General features: G+C 34.6%; 1 long non-coding RNA gene across 1 annotated transcript; it reads left to right on the forward strand.

Annotated features, from left to right (window-relative positions):
• Positions 1-5,908: 5,908 nt before the first annotated feature.
• Positions 5,909-15,032, forward strand: LOC133195495 (uncharacterized). The gene is made up of 3 exons (XR_009722215.1): positions 5,909-5,989; positions 14,682-14,763; positions 14,970-15,032. It is a non-coding gene; the product is annotated as an uncharacterized LOC133195495 (long non-coding RNA).
• The last annotated feature ends 4,120 nt before the right edge of the window (positions 15,033-19,152 follow it).

Genomic DNA, 19,152 nt, shown 5'->3' on the forward strand with positions numbered 1-19,152 from the left:
GTTTGTCAACGCGCGTTTACATCGAATATAGCAAGAGGGGTGTATAGACTATATCTATCGTATTGAGCCTACTCTAAATCCCCACCGCTTATGCAAAGTTTTATGCTACATCCCCCCCCCCCCAAAATAAAAAAATACATTTTGCAATATTTAATGTGTTTATAAATGACTTGAAACCCCCTCCCCCTATTTCATGCAATAGACTCTTCCAAAATGGGCGGGTAAGTTATTGCCTGACGCCACGTGCGTCAGGCAGTATAAGGATTAATATTTCAGGGATCCGAAACTAAGCGATCATTCTTAATGAACTAGATTTTCTGCAAGCTGATTTACATCGGAATTTGTTACCTGCATTTAAACAAATACAGTTTGCAGAAGAAAGAATCATATAACTGATGCAAAATAATGATGTGTTTAATTCCTTCAATTTTTTTGCATGCACATATTTATTCTTTGCGATTCTTTGTACGAACATGTCCGTGTAACATTTTTTTCTGCGTTTCTAAACTACTGGATCAGTCCATTTGCCTTCTACGAAAGGGGTGACACAATCATTTCGCGCCAAGTGTCACATGTAAATTATCTTCGCGCCTTTTTCTTGGGTTGTTCTATAGAATGGGTGTGATAACTTCTATGGAAATAAATAAAGTTTATACTTTTAACATGATTCTTAAGCTCCAGATTTTTATTCACAGTATATTTTATCTCATTTTTTAAGAGAACACATTGTATATGGACAGGCAACACTAAAGCAATGGATTTGCTGATTATTCTTACTATTTATTCCGTAAGTGGACTAGTCTAATCATAACAAACTCCCTCCACCCAGTAAATGGGACATCCCTTCTTTTTTCCACCTAGCCTTTCTTTCAATATTACATTTATTGATAATGTTCGTTACAAGGTAAGGTTTTTTAAAAAAGCTTAGAAAGTCAGCAAGTAGCATATTATTTCATGCTTTGTTATGAACAAGGGTTTCCTTTTAATACAGTGACAAGAGTCTAGGTCAGTACCCGTAGAGGAATGGGCTTCACTCCCGTAAGTAAAGAATCGGCAAAATGAAGAAAACATCATGATCTGTACTGGTTTTCATTTCATAAAAAAGCACGTTATTTTAATTATGAGAAAGGTCCTGAAATCGATTGAAAAGAAAAAACTAACAATTTCAAAACTGTATATAAAGATGTATTTTAAGCTCATTTATAATACTTGTTTGTATATGGTAAGACCATCATCGCGTGAGTTTTGTCCGGGGGGGGGGGGGTATTAGTATCTTGTTTTGCGCTAGCTATAAAGTGTACAGGTTATTTACTTTGATTTCTAGAGTAGCATTGAAGCATTTTTGTCTCAAACACTTCAAGACAACTTTCCCAGTTAAAACTGTTCATAATTTACTTCGTCGTCGAGAACGACGGAATACAGACCAGTCTATAAATAGAGGCCGTCTCATCAATCTATCACTGACCATGAAGAAGTGCGCCCTCAAGTAAGAGAGTACATGTAATATGAATTTCTTTAAAACGAATCATCTATTTTCCCAGAATTATCAGTGGCGGATCCAGGAATTTCATAACGAGAGGGCCCAGTAGAAGGCAGGGGGTCTAGGGGCTGTATTGAAACCCCAGAGGGTCCAGAGCAAAGCTCTGATGGGGGTTCGGGGGCGAAGCCCCCGGAAGCTGACGAATTCTTACAAATAAGAGGTGTTTTTTCCTTGATTTTAGGATAATGAACATATAAGTTCTACATACAAAAAATTCAAACGGGGGGGTGGGGGGGGGGCACGCCCGGCGCGCCTGTGATGGATCCGCCTTTGATTATAATCTACGCTAACGCACTTGCAGTTTCATCCCAACGTAACTAGTCAGCCCGTGGGCTAACTAATAAATGACCAAATAGTGGCATGTCTTAGATATTTGTTAATCTGTAGTATTTGGTTATGAAATTTGAGAAAGTCAACTGTACATCTTGTATGAAGTATCGCAACTATGTCGCTCCTTGATAACGGAAACGTTTAGCACCTCTCCTGCATATACGTTCCATAGATATTGATTGATTAGTCAGGCAAGCTTTTTGAAAAGCTATTACTTGTCTTACAAGCTTAAAAATGATTGGTTTTCCTTTTTTTCGCTCAACAACGTCACACGCGACCAGCCCATTCGTCTACAGTACAAGTAAGAAAAAGAAGATGGCGTTGTCAAGGCCGATCGGTGATGACGAGATCGATATTAAAGTTCACTACAAGTACTACGGGGAAGATCGATGCACAGTTATTAGTATGGAGGTTCGAGAATTGCTCTCCATTGGTTATGTTGGTTTAGAAGGCATAATCAAGGCACATGTACAGTACCTGGGTCGCATGCCATTGCTTAGAATGAGTTATAAGGACGAGCAAAATGATTATGTCGATTTATGCGATTACAACTTCAACCGGTTTATTCGTGTCATTCGAAATTCAAAAGTTGGTTAATTTTAATAAATTACAGACTGTAGGAAGCACTTACGGGAGGGGGATGCTCATACAACGAAACACCGAACAGAAATTCCTTGACACCCCCCTCCCCCCCAAAAAAAACACAGCTGTAAATTAGCTTTGTTTTCTATTTAAAGTACATGTATATTTTGGCAAAATTATCGAAGGGAAGAGCATACCCCCAAATTCACCTTGCTTCCTGTATTTATGTTTAAGGTATAAAAAGTCATTAAATATGTCTTCTTTACCATTTTGGTGAACACTTCAAATCAATTATTATTTAACATAAATTACTAGTATATTGCATGAATTTTGGTAGCAAGTACGTATTTTATTGCATTATGATACATTTTTTTCCAGGATCTGATGTCCAACAGTACCCTTTAAAGAAGAGGTTTTAGGGGAAATTTGCCAAATTCCTGAGTTAAACGACACAAGGGAGCGCGCTAGTGATTTTGTGATTATACCTTGCTTTAAAAAAATGATTAAAATATTTACTAGTATCTACATCGAGTGACTATTTAACAACTTCCCTGTATATTTGTTATAGTAAAAAGAGGTTTATCATTATGGTTTGTTCTATACAAACCTTAATTAATAGCGATTTCTAAACGGGTCCGTATTTCACGCATTGATGGGTTTTGTTGTATTTGATTCGAACTTTGTACTTCATCCTAAAGTGAGTATAAAGTTATACAGACTGCTGAAACAAAAGTGTATTGCGTTAATGAATTTTCGCTACAGTCTAATATACAATTTACAATTACAAGAAGTGATTCAATTTTTAAGTTTTATTGAACATGAAGACGTTTAGTCAGCCAGGCACGTAGTATTGTGTTTGAAAAAAACCCATAAAAACGGGGGATTGTCCAGACTTGAAAATCCTATTTTGGTGGAGAGTGTAGGTTCCAACTTTTTTAAAACCAAATTTTATAAATTCATTTCCCTGATTTGACTACACTGAAAGGGGGGGCGATGAACATTTTCAACAGAAAAAGATTATGCTTTGTTTAGAAAAAAAAGGCCGCGGGAGTGGGCTAGCATCCTGATATTACTTACCTGTATACCCTCCCCCCCCCCCCAAAAAAAAAAACACAATCGGATTGAATTCGGAGCATATTTTTCCCTTGCACTTTTTGCTCTCAAATAATCAGTCTTAACTGATGTAGTACAACAGAAATGTAGAATAATATCATTTGGTTTTTATAGTTCGATTTAGTTAATGATGTACAAGATAAAGTTTCCATTTCAGGTACGAATCGATGATAAATGTGAATGCAGGAAGCAGTTTTCTCAAAACGTCATATTAGTTAATTGAAGCAAAAATTATAAGTTTGAAAGCACGCATTAAAAAAAAATTGCATCGCATAGTCATTAAGATAGATGTATTTAAATGTGATGATTTTGTCCCGCATGTGCTGAAATCGCACCTGTTTTCTTTATAACCCCCTCCCCCATGGGGGATGCTTGCAAATTCATGTAAAATCGGATTGTGCTCTGATATGGTAACGTTATACATGTACTTTTTGCATTCTCATGTTTATATAGGAATGCAAAATTAAGTTTTGGTGTACCATTTTTTTACGTCAAGCAAAAGAAAAAAAAAATTATAATAATAATAATGATAAAAATAACCCCCCCCCTCCAAATGCATCTGTCTGCCGTGAAAGAGCAAGGATATTTAATTTAAACTTTGCCTACTAATTTTATGTAATTTAAAAAAAAAAATTAAAGTGCCATTTTTTTTCCAAAAATATCCCCCCCCCCCCCGAGAATTTATTTTTGATTTGTGTCAGTATGATATGCAGACCATGGGACATTCAATCCTGTCAAAATATTCCCTATCAAAAATAAATCCAAGAAAATCCCAGATCAGATACACTTTACATATGATAATAGAGTGAAGTACTAAATAAAAACATTTCGTTATACGTAAAAAAAAAAGAAAGAAAAAAAAGAAGAAGAAAGAAACGATAAAGCACGCGTTTGTAAGGAAAGATATGGACATGTACATGATTTGTTTTATTTATTTATTTATTTATTTATTTATTTTTCTTTTTTTAGCATTTTGAAAAAAATATATAAATATTGACAATATGAATACAATTTCCCTTCTCTGCAGAAATGTTCGTCATTCTATGCATTCTTACAGTACATGTACATTAGATCTATGCTACATTGTAAATCAAGCACGTCCAGTTAATTACATTAACTCCATCTCTTCTTGAATATCTCTCTCAAAACTTATTTAACTCTACTTTTCAGCAGTGATTTGGGATAAAATGCTACAATCAAAGAATAATCTGGATTGATACGTAAAATCCAGTAATCAATGAATCATGCACTACTTTTCATATGACAGATTGAAACAGTGGAAATTTGCTATAGAATTAAATAATTACCTATAACTACTCTATTTCATTATTTAAGATACTAATTGCGCAGGAAATATTCGATAAAAGGACGGTTGGACTATCTGTCCCCTTTTATGAACCCGTTAATCGTCGTTTGACCGATTTTAGCGTGGGAGAGACGTGCACTCGGTTACTTCCTTTGATGTGGTGACAATGTGACGTAGTATTTAAACTTCTCGACAAGCAAAGCATCAGAACGTCACGAACATTTTAATTTCCGAAAGTCTTGAAAGTTGAATGTCTATTGATTACTTCTAAGTTTTAATTAAATAAGTATATGTTGATAAGCTCAAATCACATCTCATTGACGAGGAAATAAGTTTGACTGGATTGATTGATTTAATGTTATTTACGTAATTTAAGAATGTATTGTAAACTGGTAAAGTGAGTTTAATCCTTCTTAAGTCGAGAGGTGGCAGTTTGAGTGGATTGATTGATTTTATGTTATTTTACGTATTTAAGAATGTATGTAAAGTGAGTTTAATCCTTCTTAAGTCGAGAGATGGCAGTTTGACTGGATTGATTGATTTCATGTTATTTACGTAATTTTAGAATGTATAATCTATTGTAAAGTGAGTTTAATTCTTCTTAAGTCGAGAGGTGGCAGTTTGACTGGAAGGAACGTCTCTGATGAGAAATTGTGCACAGTATGATTATTGATACTATACATTGCCGTAGGAACCCGGGGGGGGGGGGCGTGGCTAGGGAGGCTCCAATAATTTTGCCGATACATATAATGCTATAGAAAACGTAGATGATACACTGTATATACTTGTGCCCCAAACTGAAAATGTATGGCTGTGCCCCCCCCCCCCTCCCTCCCCGGCAAAAATTGCTTCGGGACGGGTCTGCTATAAAGTGTTTTTGTTTGTAGAAAGGGATGCATGTAACTAACTACACTTATAAAGGCTGATCACAAGGTTAAATTTTACTTTCAAAATCACTAAAATAATAACCTTCCGGGAGAGAAATATTTTTGGCGCAATCGGTGTTCCATATATACAGTCCATTACGCAGACGTTACTTAAAACAAACCGAAAGTTGCTTCCGAAAGAAGAACCATCGCTGTCTCTTGCAACTCAAAGAGACATTTTCTAAGTAGAAGGTAAGAAAATATTGCTAAATCAATGAGAGAATGGAAACTGAACAAGTTATGAACACCATGACAACAGCTGGGCAATATTGTGATCAAGAAAGTAGAAGTGTTGAACTTCAGACATCATCGCCATTTTTTTTTATGTAAGAATTGTCAAGACTAATGGCACAGGAATGTGTGACGCCTTTTTAAAATCAAAACAGAAATAGTAGGGATAATCTGAAAATTATTGACAATTCAGATTGAGACCACTCGGTATTGAGATAGGGACCCCTCACCTAATATATGAAAGTCCGTTTGGGTTATAGATCTAGAATAAACAATTAAGAAATATAACCCTTGCTTTGATGCACTTTTTTTTTTTTTTTTTTTTTTTTTTTTTTTTTTTTTTACAAACATAGATAACAACATAAATGATGTAGTTTAAACTTAAGTTTGAACAAATCATAGACTCCAAGCGTAGGATGAGGGATCAAAGATTGAAATGTGAATATATAGGAAAAATTTTTTAAAATCTTCTTAAGAATCACTGGGCCAGAAAAACTGAAGCTTAAATGAGAGGTTCCTGACATAGTGTAGATTCAAGTTTGTTCAAATTGAGTAAGATAATTTAATTCTATAGGGAAAATATATTTATTAATCTTCTGATAACAGGGTCTAGGTGACTTGGGTGAGTGTTGTGACCCAAGGGCCTCTTGTTTGAGATATGCTGCAAAACGTGATGGGTCCTTTATACCATGGGATGGAAAGTATTGGACTGAAAATGTTTATATCCAAACTAATTTTTGATAGTATACCCCAAAGGACTATTATGATATCCCATTGGGCGAATGTTACCAACCTGACAAAAGACGTGGCATTTTGTGCCATATATGATTGAATGTGGCTGGTTACTTTCTGAATATGTGTTTAATGTATTAACCCAAGTTGTTTTGTTCCATTCCAAGGCAAATAAGTTAACTATTAATAAATAATGCAGGTTTTCTCATTCATTTGATTTTTTCTGCACAGTAATATTAAAAAAAAGATATTTTTCTCTAGTCAATTTATACTTTATTTGTAGGAAATATATGCATACATTATATAATGGCGGGTTTTAACATTCCAAATATATGTCTGACCCGAGTTTTATTGATTAACACACAGATGTATAGGGTCTACAGGTGTATAGTGTATACAGGTGTTTAGTGTATACAGGTGTATGTATACAGGTGTATAGTGTCTACAGGTGTATAGTGTATACAGGTGTATAGTGTATACAGGTGTATAGTGTATACAGGTGTATAGTGTATACAGGTGTATAGTATCTATAAGTGTATAGTGTCTACAGGTGTATATTGTATACAGGTGTTTGTATACAGGTGTATAGTGTGAACGAGTGTCTAGTGTATACAGGTGTATAGTGTATACAGGTGTTTAGTGTATACAGGTGTCTAGTATATACAGACTCTAAAACGTGCTTCTACACCTCAGAAATGAAACAAACCGTTCCTTGCAAGAAGCGTTCTGTACCATGCAAGAAGCGTACCGTTCCGTGCACAAAGCGAACCGTTCTGTGCAAGATGCGTACCGTACCGTGCACAAAGCGAACCGCATCGTACACAAAACGAACCGTTCCGTGCTGGAAGTGACCGTACCGTGCATAAAGCGAACCGTACTGTTCATGAATAATTTTTGAAATAATTATGCAAGCCCCAAAAGCATTCCAAATCTTGCAATGACCAAGTTAGTCATTTTTTTAAATTTCTTTCGATGCAGCGCCTATTAAAGAAGGACGGAAAATAACCCTAGAGATTCAAAATATTATTATAAAGTACCAATGTCCATGTATATGGACTTACATCTGTTAATATAAGGAAACAACTCAAAACTAGTTACGACTTCAAAACAACCCGACACAGTGTGAGGCGATTCCTTATTCGCTATGCATGATTGGGTTGTGCTTGAGTCTATGACTACTATTTTTTTTCATATTAAATGCATCATCGTAATATTTTCCTGTACAATTTATAATAGATAAAAGTGAATTAAATACTTTATTGTTTATTTTTATAGCTTTTATCTACCCTATTCTTGTCTCTATGAACGTTCTCGGAAACCAAGACACATTGAAAAATGTATTAGGATTCTGTACTATTTTCTGAAATCAAGGTCTTAAAATCATTTTTATTTCATGTAAATAATAGTTTTAGGGAGAAATGATTTACTCAAAAACATTTGAAAATTTCGATCAAGTATTGTCATCATACGTGCACAGGTAAAAAACTTAAGCTGTGTATATTGAACCGCATCTAATCCTGTTGGTCCAGATTATAATGCCTCTGTATCAACAGTTTACTGTCTTAAACAGTAAGTCTACAACAAAGAAACAGTTTTAATCAGCAGATAAACAGAATTTCATGTGCAGTCAGTTTTTCTTCTAGACCTTCAGTAAAAAAAAAGTTTTAGTTTGACAAGGAAACCAAACAAAAAAAAAAAGGGGGGGGGGTTGCACCCGGCATAGGCAAACTATTCATTTTCAAAGTTTTTAATGACATGCATGGGTGCATATTATTTATTTTCTAGGTAATTGAAAACGGACTATTTATTTACATTTTGACTTATTTATTTCGGAAATCTGTCTTTGCAGTCAGTATATGTTATATACGTTAACACATTGTTGATGGAATTGTAGCTGTCTTAACCGTTTTCTTTATTGTAACTTCCCTTTAAATGCGTTTTTACACATTGATGGAAAATTTATGTAAAAAGGAAAACAATTACACGCACAGAAAATAAAGTAAATAAATATTGTGCACCAATTATGTACTCTTCTACCGATTACTTTTCAATGTATTTTTAGTGAGTCAAAAACCTAAGGAATCTATGTGAAAAAAATTTAATTCCTCGCAAATAAAAATAATAACTTATTTTTTTATTGTTTGTTTGATCATTCGGTCAAGAGAAAAAAATGTCTGTTTTTTTAGCTCACCTGAGCCGAAGGCTCAAGTGAGCTTTTCTGATCGAAATTTGTCCGTTGTCTGTCGTCGTTGTCGTTGTCGTAAACTTTTCACATTTTCATCTTCTTCTCCAGAACTACTGGGCCAATTTCAATCAAACTTGGCACAAAGTATCCTTGGGTGTAGGGGATTCAAATTTGTTCAAATGAAGGGCCGCGCCCTCCTCCAAGGGGAGATAATTACGAAATAACAAAAAATTAATGGCATTATTGAAAAATCTTCTCCTCAAGAACCAATGGGCCAGAAAAGATGAAACTCATGTGGAATTATTGTCAGGTAGTGTAGATTCAAGTTTGTTCAAATCATGACCCCCGGGGGTAGGGTGGGGCCACAATGGACGATCAAAGTTTTACATAGGAATATATAGGAAAAATCTTCAAAAATCTTCTTCTCAAGAACAGCAAAGCTATGATTGGTCATATTTATGTGTAAGCATCCTCAGGTGCTGTAGATTCAAGTTTGTTCAAATCATGACCCCCGGGGGTAGGGTGGGGCCACAATGGACGATCAAAGTTTTACATAGGAATATATAGGAAAAATCTTCAAAAATCTTCTTCTCAAGAACAGCAAAGCTATGATTGGTCATATTTATGTGTAAGCATCCTCAGGTGCTGTAGATTCAAGTTTGTTCAAATCATGACCCCCGGGGGTAGGGTGGGGCCACAATGGACGATCAAAGTTTTACATAGGAATATATAGGAAAAATCTTCTCAAGAACAGCAAAGCCTCTGTTTGTCATATTTATATGGAAGCATCCTCAGATAGTGTAGATTCAAGTTTGTTCAAATCATGACCTCCAGGGGTAGGGTGGGGCCACAATGAAAGTTCAATTTGTAGAGAAAAATGTCACAGTCAAAAAAATATGTAAGCATCCTTAGTAAGTGTAGATTTAATTTTGTTCAAATCATACCCCCCACTCCCTTTTAGGGATAGGTTGAGACCACTTATGCATTTAAGCTTTTCAACACTAAACTGATTTTTCTTTTTTCCTAGCCACAGTGCTCAGGTGAGCGATGTGGCCCCTGGGCCTCTTGTTTAGGTTTTGTTTTGTTTGTTTTTTTTGTTTTGTTTGTTTTGTTTTTTTTTTTTGTTTGTTCTGTTTTTTGTTTTGTTTTGTTTTTTTTAAAATGAAGCAACAGCGACAAGAACGTAAAAAGAATGGTAGACGAAATCAAAGCATGAGGGATTTATAAAATCAAACTCATTTGTTTAAAAGTGTGATAAGTGGATATTTAAAATAATAATTGTATTCAATTAGGAAAATTAAAGGAAAAAAAATCATATGTTTGCTTATTCTTTAAAAAAATAATGCAGAAAGGCCTTTATGGCGACGCAACCAAAATATATATTTTTTTCATCCTTGTTATACAGTGTTTGTTGATGTATGTTCGATTTATTTCCAAGTTATTGAACCATGCATAAGGTGATGGTGTACAAAATAAGATAATAAATAGACAACTAAAATATTTATTTTAAAAATTGAAAGTAGTTCATACAGAAAGTAAGTTAAAAAAAGATACAGTTAATAAGACGACTAGTTACATGTAATAACGAAAATACAGCTTTTAAAAGGAAATATTTAACCAAGCTTTAACTTCAAAAACAACTTATTAAAAAATGCTTGCGACACCGTCCTTCCATTTATATAAATAAAGAGATTATAATAAAGAAATAAACAACTCTATGAAGCAGCCAGTCATAAACTAAAGCGTACAGGCTCCGCCCACTTAATTTACATACCGTTCACCAAAGCGTATCGTTTACAAAATGAACCGTTCCGTGCAAGGAGCGTACCGTACCGTGCACAAAGCAAACCGTACCTGAACAAAACGAACCGTTCTGTGCAAGAAGCGTACCGTACTGTGCACAAAGTGAACTGTACCATACACAAAACGAACCATTCCGTGCAAGAAGCATACCGTACAGTTAACTAAACGAACCGAACCGTGCAAGTGTCAATAGCACGTTTTAGGGTCTGTACAGGTGTATAGTGTATACAGGAGTATAGTGTATACAGGTGTATAGTATAAATGATGTATGTGCATACATGTATATACTGTCTGCAGATGTATTGTGTATAAAGGTGTATAGTGTATACAGTTGTATATTATATACAGGCATAAAGTTTATACAGGTGTATAGTGTATACAGCTGTATAGTGTATATATATATATATATATATATATATATATATATATATATATATATATATATATATATATATATATATATATATATATATATATATATGTAGTATTTTCAGGTGTATAGTGTATACAGGTGTATAGTGTCTACAGGTGCATAATGTTCTCAAGTGTATAGTGTGTACTGGTGTATGTATACAGGTGTATAGTGTATACAGGTGTATAGTGTCTACAGGTGTATGTATACAGGTTTATAGTGTATACAGGTGTATAGTATCTACAGGTGTATAGTGTATACAGGTGTATAGTATCTACAGGTGTATAGTGTATACAGGTGTATAGTATCTACAGGTGTATAGTGTATACAGGTGTTTGTGTACAGGTGTATAGTGTATACAGGTGTATAATGTATACAGGTGTATAGTGTCTACAGGTGCATAATGTTTTCAAGTGTATAGTGTCTACTGGTGTATGTATACAGGTGTATAGTGTATACAGGTGTATAGTGTCTACAGGTATAGTGTATACAGGTGTATAGTGTATACAGGTGTATAGTGTATACAGGTGTATAGTGAATACAGGTGTATAGTGTCAACAGGTGTATAGTGTCAACAGGTGTATAGTGTATACAGGTGTATGGTGTCTACAGGTGTATAGTGTATACAGGTGTATAGTGTATACATGTACAGGTTTATAGTGTCTACGGGTGTATAGTTTATACAGGTTTGTAGTGTGTACAGGTGTGTAGTGTCTATGGGTGTTTAGTGTCTACAAGTGTATAGTGTCTACAGGTGTACAGTTTATACAGGTGTATTGTGTATACAAGTGTTAAGTGTATACAGGAGTATATTGTATACAGGTGTGTAGTATATACATGTACAGTGTATAGTATATACTGGTGTATACATGTACTATATACAGGTGTATAGTGTATACAGCAGAGTTCCCAAAACTAGTCAAAAATATGTCGGACAATTGTCCTGTAAATATTGAAACCGGACAGTTGTAAAGTTTACCGGACATTAATATTTTAGATAAAATAAGAACCATGTACTTGAAAGCAATGCAAACAGTTTAAAAAACATTTTCAAGCTAATTTATTCCTTTTTCTCTTTCTATTTCCTATTCAGTTTGTCTTAATTGCCGCTGTAGTCCATGATCAGGAAGACCTTAGGGCAAATACCCATTTAAAATCCTCCGTAACATTCTTTACTTCATGATTAAATTTTATTATGAATAAAAATTGAAAAATATGTCACATGCACGGTGTCAGATCCTGATTAATCACATAGAATAGATTTACTGATTGGTGGCGTTTTTCTCATAGTTACTTTTTCCTGTCACTAGCGTCCACTTTGTAAATCTAACAAATAGGAAGTTGTCTCAATTTAATATGTGTAAAAGAAAAGTTGGCAAATGCAGATTTTTAAAAAAATATATATACTTTTAGATATATTAAAATATTTTACTTTCATGTATGCGATGTTTGACGTCGCCGATGCTTGTGTGAGGAGACCAGCGCTTTATCGTATATATATATACAGATGTATAGTGTATAAAGGTGTATATTGTATACAAGTGTGATATATGTACAGGTGTGTCATGTATACAAGTGTGTAGTATGTACAGGTGTATAGTGTATACAGGTGTATCGTGTATACAGGTTTGTAGTATATACAGGTGTTTCTTATATACAGGATATCTGTTACTGAGTATTGATAGCAAATGGTTTGATCATGAATTTGTTTACATTGAATATATTCAAAAATTAGTGTATTGAGAAAGAGAGGAGAGGGAGGGAAGGAGAGAGAGAGAGAGGGAGGGAAGGAGAGAGAGAGAGAGGGAGGGGTGAGAAATGTACTTATTGATAAATTGACTTTGTTTTGACAGATAATTTTCCTGAGTTAGGCCTACCTTGTGTATCTATTAAAAACTCCATTTGATGTGAAATATAATAGCAAACTGTTAACTACTGCCCTCTTTCTTTGGGTATTTGATCTGACCTACATTTTCTGGATATATGTGACCAGGTAAATGTTTTAAGAAGATTCATTCTTAAGTTACTATAGGAACTTTGAATTCATGATGTATATTGCAACACATACTTGTAAACATATAGGGTTTAGAACATGTAGAACGGGCATTTTATTTGAACATTTTAAACTTGGACTATATTCATATCTTACTCATTTTAGTTATTAATAGTGAACTTAGTAGTGACAGTAAAATAAAATAAAAGTTTATTAAACAAGGATGGACATTATTAGTGTACCACATACAGTGACTTTATAATTCTATAAGGGACTTTATGTTCATGAACTATAATTATCTTGTTAGAACAAATTGGATTTTGTTGTTGGTACAATGAACTATAATTTTGTAAACCATTTTGTAATGGAATTGATCAGAATAGACCAATCAAACCCACCGATACTAAGTAATAAAATTTGAATGGAAATGTAAAGTTACTATTAAGATTCTTGATTAAGAGTAATAAAATTGGGAACTTTGAAGCAGATAAGTAAAAGAGCCTAGGGCTAGAACTGCTGTGGTGCAGAGATGGAGACTGAGTCCATAAATATCATTAATGAAGATATACCTGGATTGGATGGTGGTGCCATGTTGGGGTTCATAGGTCAACGGACAGACCTAAGGGCTAAGCGTAGGTGGTATGCCAATGTTAAGTCAGCCAATGAAAAGTACTTTTATATCCGGGACCATGAATACCCTCTGAGCACAAAATACCCTGTTTTGCCGGAAAACGGCACTTTTTCTATTCTTCATTCTATTCTATCCTTCTTTCTTTCGACCATTCATTAGGCATCTATTGACTCTTTGGATTACAATTTGGACTCTAATTTTTTGGACATCACCTTAATTATTACTTTCGGAGTTTTAGTTCTACGCTCTTCTTAAATATTTGGGACGGATCTTAAAAACTTTTGATATAACCAGTGTATTGGTCTATTCTGATGAGATTTCGGAAACTAGCATTTAAAAATCTATACAATCACGGTAGTTTAATAAACTTTTCAAAAAACTTACAAATTTTGTTATTGGCTTACATACCTCCAAACTTCTAGAAGGCAATTTACTTGAAACTGTTAATGATAAAATAATGATAATAAGTATAAACCTGTCCAGTAGAGCTGCAGTCTCTTCAGAGGTTTCTGATTCTCACTGTGCCCTTGGAGCAGGTACTTGACCATTACCCTTTATTAAGGACAACACTTGTAAGCATGAAGGACCCCCCCCCCCCTTTCCGCAATACTGTAAATTCCAAACATTGATATCAACATGATCAAAGACTTTAATTTGATGACCACATTAACATGATTAAGGGTTTTTTTTTACCTTCATAAAAATCTTCATTTGTCTCAAAGAAAATTGAGACAAAGTATGGGATGTGTTACATAGGACCTCTTAATTCTTATAAAAAAGTATAAATGTTGGTACATGGATACATGGGTATTTAGATGTCATTTCATTTTATATTCCCAAAGCCACTACAAATATGAATCTGTTTTTAGCTTATTCAATAATTTTTTTTTTTCACAGATTCACAAGGATTTGCGGCATAACTATGTAAAGGAAGGAAGATATCACCATCATACATGTCAGGTTTCTTGTTTCCCAGAAGGTTATACATTTATAAGTAATTTTATGTATGAGTGCTAAATAATAATTGAAACAAATATTTACAGTAAATATCAAAAGTCTGGCCCTAAGCTTACTCGGTAATAACTCATGATAAAAAATAGTTAACTGGATAATCTTTGCTATCAAGTTAGCTGGAGAAATGTTAAACTTCATGCTGAAATGTAATAAAGCCTGTTTTCTCCACAGACAGGTCTCAGAGATGGGATATTTGAACTGTGGACAAAGGGACATCAGTGTGGTATAAGGTACATTTGTTTTTAGGTCACCTGAGTCACTCAGGTGACCTATTGCTATCAGTTTTCGTCTGTCGTTGTATGGACGTGTGGGTGTGTGTCATGTGTAAACTTTTCACATTTTCGACTTCTTCTCAAGAACTACTGGGCCAGTTTCCACCAAACTTGCCACAAACTATCCTTGGGTAAAGATGACTCAAGTTTGTTCAAATGAAGGGCCACGCCTTCTTCCAAGGGGAGATGATTAAGAATTAGTGAAAAATTAATGATATCTTTTAAAAATCTTCTTCTCAAGAACCACTGGACCAGGTAAGATGAAACGTGTATGGAAACATCATCAGGTAGTGTAGACTCAAGTTTGTGAAAATCATGACGCCAAGGGGTAGGGTGGGGCCACAACAGACTATCAAAATTTTACATAGAGATATATAGGAAAAATCTTTAAAAATCTTCTTCTCAGGAACAGATAAGCTCTGATTGGTCATATTTATATGGAAGTATCCTCAGTTTGTGTAAATTCAAATTTGTTCAAATCATGACCCCCAGGGGTAGGGTGGGGCCACAATGGATGATCAAAGTTTACATAGAAATATATAGGAAAAATCTTTAAAAATCTTCTTCTCAAGAACAGCAAAGTCGTGATGAGTCATATTTAAATGGAAGCATCCTCAGGTAGTGTAGATTCAAGTTTGTTCAAATCCTGACTCCCGGGGGTAGGGCGAGGCCACAATGGAGGATCAAAGTCTTACATAGGAATATATAGGAAAATTTCCTCTCAAGAACTGCAAAACCATGATTAGTCATTTTGATATGATCAAAGTTTTACATAGAAATACACAGAAATAATCTTTAAAAATTTTCTTCTCCAGAACCACTGGGCCAAGAAAATTGAAACTTATCTGGAAACATCTTCGGGTAGTGTAAATTCAAGTTTGTTCAAATCATGACCCCCAGGGGTAGGGCATGGCCACAATGGATGATCAAAGTTTTACATGGGAATACATTGGAAAAATCTTCTTCTCCAGAACCACTGGGCCAAGAAAGATGAAATGTGGAAACATCTTCAGGTAGTGTAGATTCAAGTTTGTTAAAACCATGATCCCCAGGGGTAGGGTGGACCACAATGGACAATGAAAGTTTAACATTGGAATATGTAGGAAAAATCTTCAAAAAATTCTTTTCTCAAAAACAGAAAGCCATGATTGGTTATATTTACATGGAAACATTAAGTAGTATAGATTCAAGTTTGTTCAAATCATGACTCTGGACTCTGGGGATAGGGTGGGGCCACAATGGATGATCAAAGATTTACAAAAGCTCCTTCTATCAGTGTATTTTATACTGTATGGATCTTCTATGGATTGTTGTTTTATACTCAGGTGACCGTTAAGGCCCTTGGGCCTCTTGTTGTATGTATACGCTCTTATGAGACCCCTACAAAGTTTTGGGGTATATAGGAATTATGTTTTTCGTCTGTCCATGCACTCTTGTCTAGACCATATTTTACAACTGAGTAAAAATGGAAGCTCATACTTGATACAAAAATGGCTTATAACCAGAGGACGTATTGTGACTTAATTTGACCCAAGGTCATTCTGACAACTTCAAGTTCATTGGTATAAAAAGTAGGCAAGATGTGTTCAGACCAGGCTCCAGGGCCATAAAACTAAGATGAGCTCACTTTTGATCTCAGTCTCACTTTTCCACTATTAATTCTTTATGTAAAAGTAAATTTGAGATCAAAAGTGAGTTTTATGGCCCAGGAACCTGAACTTTCTGAAGGAGAAACATATGAAGTTCATACCTCTCATAAAAATTGCAGATTATCTTAAAGGGTGTTGATCTTGATCCAAGGTCATTTTGGCAAGTTCATGTTTATTGGCAGAAAAAGTGTGTAATTTGTGTCTGGTCAATCTTCTGATCAGATTTGTGACATAATGTGGATCCAAGGTGAGCTGGACAATTAAGTTCAAAGGTCACTAACAAAAAACAAGAGACCCATGGGCCACATTACTTACCAGAGCATTCTGGCTAGAGAAAGCAGAAATCATTTTAGTATTGTACGTTAAAATGAAAATGTATAAGTGGTCCCACCTGAGGTGTGTGTGGGGGTGGGGGGATGACGAACGTATTTGAATCTACACTAACTGAGGATAACTGATATTTATGAGCCTAATCATGGGTTCAAAAGATTTGTAAAAGATTTTTCCCTTTATTCCTATGATCTTCTGTCGTGACCCTGCCCTATCCTTGGGGGTCATGACGTGAACAAAGCTGAATCTACATTAGGGTGAGTTAACCATGCATTGGACACATACCTTGCTTCGGACAACTTTAAGCACTAAGCTTTCATTGAACCCGAGTCTCTCCGTGTTTTTATTTGTTTCTGTCTTAAAGGTGAAGATTTAAACTTTTAAATGAGGTCGATTTTTATTTTCATGTTGTGATAAAAATACCACAAGAATGGCCTTGAAATTACGTCATATTTTGCACCATTAAAGGGGAGTAACCAGAATTTTACAATTTTGCAATTTTTAGAGTTGTCATTCTTTTAAATAGACTTTAACGGAATGAGTCGGACCCAGGTAAAATTTGTCAATGATTGATAATTTTACAGAAATTTTTCAAAAATTTTACTTCAGTGTTTGTTTAATATTTTTTAGAGTTGTTTTTTTACTAGTTTGTTTATTTCACCGTACATCGGACACAAATTAACCATGCATCAGACACTTTCCAATGCATGGGCAGGGATAGACATTAACTTTCAGATTCACTTGCCCTTCGGGCAAGTGATCTCAAACTTTGACTTGTCCGAATGCAAAACTTGGTTGCCCCAAATTAGGCAAGAACATAAGAAGAAAAAATTAATTTCTGTAAACGTTACGATAAGAAAAAATGTGATCAAATACCAGCTACAAGTCAATGAAAAAAAAATTGATGCTGCATTTGTACATAAATGTATACCACTGTACTTGTAAATTTAACCTTTTAACACACACTGCCATGCAGCAATACCCCTTTCCTTTTAATTTCCTTTTCATAAAATTTGTATTTTTAAACAAATTATTTCGGTAGGCTACGAAACATGCATCTTTATCCTGATCATGATACATCAAGTTACACTGTACTTACATTCTGTGCATGAATAAATTGTCTAATTTCCTAATAAGAAGTTAACAAAATTTTGGTATATGTAGAGCGTATATACTACGAAGGAAAATAACAAACCCGATTTTTAAATGAATGGTAATAATCCATAAACGCTATCAAGGAATTCCGAATGCAAAACATTGTCAATAAGGTGCGTGGCGGGAATCAAGTGTTCAATTTATTGTTTTATTTATAAACTAAATAAATATGTGCATTTCTATGAAAAAAATTCACTTGCCCGATCGGACAAGTACGTCGACAATTTCACTTGCCCAAACTGAGAATTTGCTTGTCCTGGGCAATCGGACAACCGTTAATGTCGATCCCTGATGGGTAATCACTTCCATTTTCAAATAAAACCAAAATGACAGCTGTTTTTTACGAAAATAGAAAATGAAAACTCTATATTTTCAGTGAAAATACATTTAATCGATATATGATGACTAGAAGTGGACTCAACTTATTTCTTTAATCTAGATGATGATAACCCATGAGACAAAGGTGCGAGTTGCCATTTTACTACCATTGTAAAGCCTTTCTTAGGCAATGTGATGCTACTAAAACCTCTTCACATTTGTGGATCGAAATAGTCATTCATATTAAACTAGAAGGTTAATTTTTAAATACAAGATAGAAATGTTTCAATATCACTAATTTTAAAGCACTGAGATCAAGGTACGACGTTTTTTGGTTTAAATACCGCATGTCTGATGCATGGTGAATATTGTCCGATCCATGGTAAATTCTGACTTATTTAAAAAAAATCAGTTTTTAGTGATATTTTCTCAATAAATAGCACACAATTGTGTCAAAAATTTATATTTTAACCACATACTACATGTTAGTTCCATTTAGATTATATTCGGTCGGTAGCGATATTGCTAGAACTTGTTGAAGTGCGAGGGTGTCTGATGCATGGTGAATTCATGCTACCATATTATTATGACTATATATATTCCTATTTAAAAGTTTGATCTCTGCCTTAA

This window comes from Saccostrea echinata, unplaced genomic scaffold (assembly GCF_033153115.1).
Source record: "Saccostrea echinata isolate AGI-Se365-2 ecotype Australia unplaced genomic scaffold, CSIRO_AGI_Sech_v1 ptg000029l, whole genome shotgun sequence".
NCBI classification, from domain to species: domain Eukaryota; kingdom Metazoa; phylum Mollusca; class Bivalvia; order Ostreida; family Ostreidae; genus Saccostrea; species Saccostrea echinata.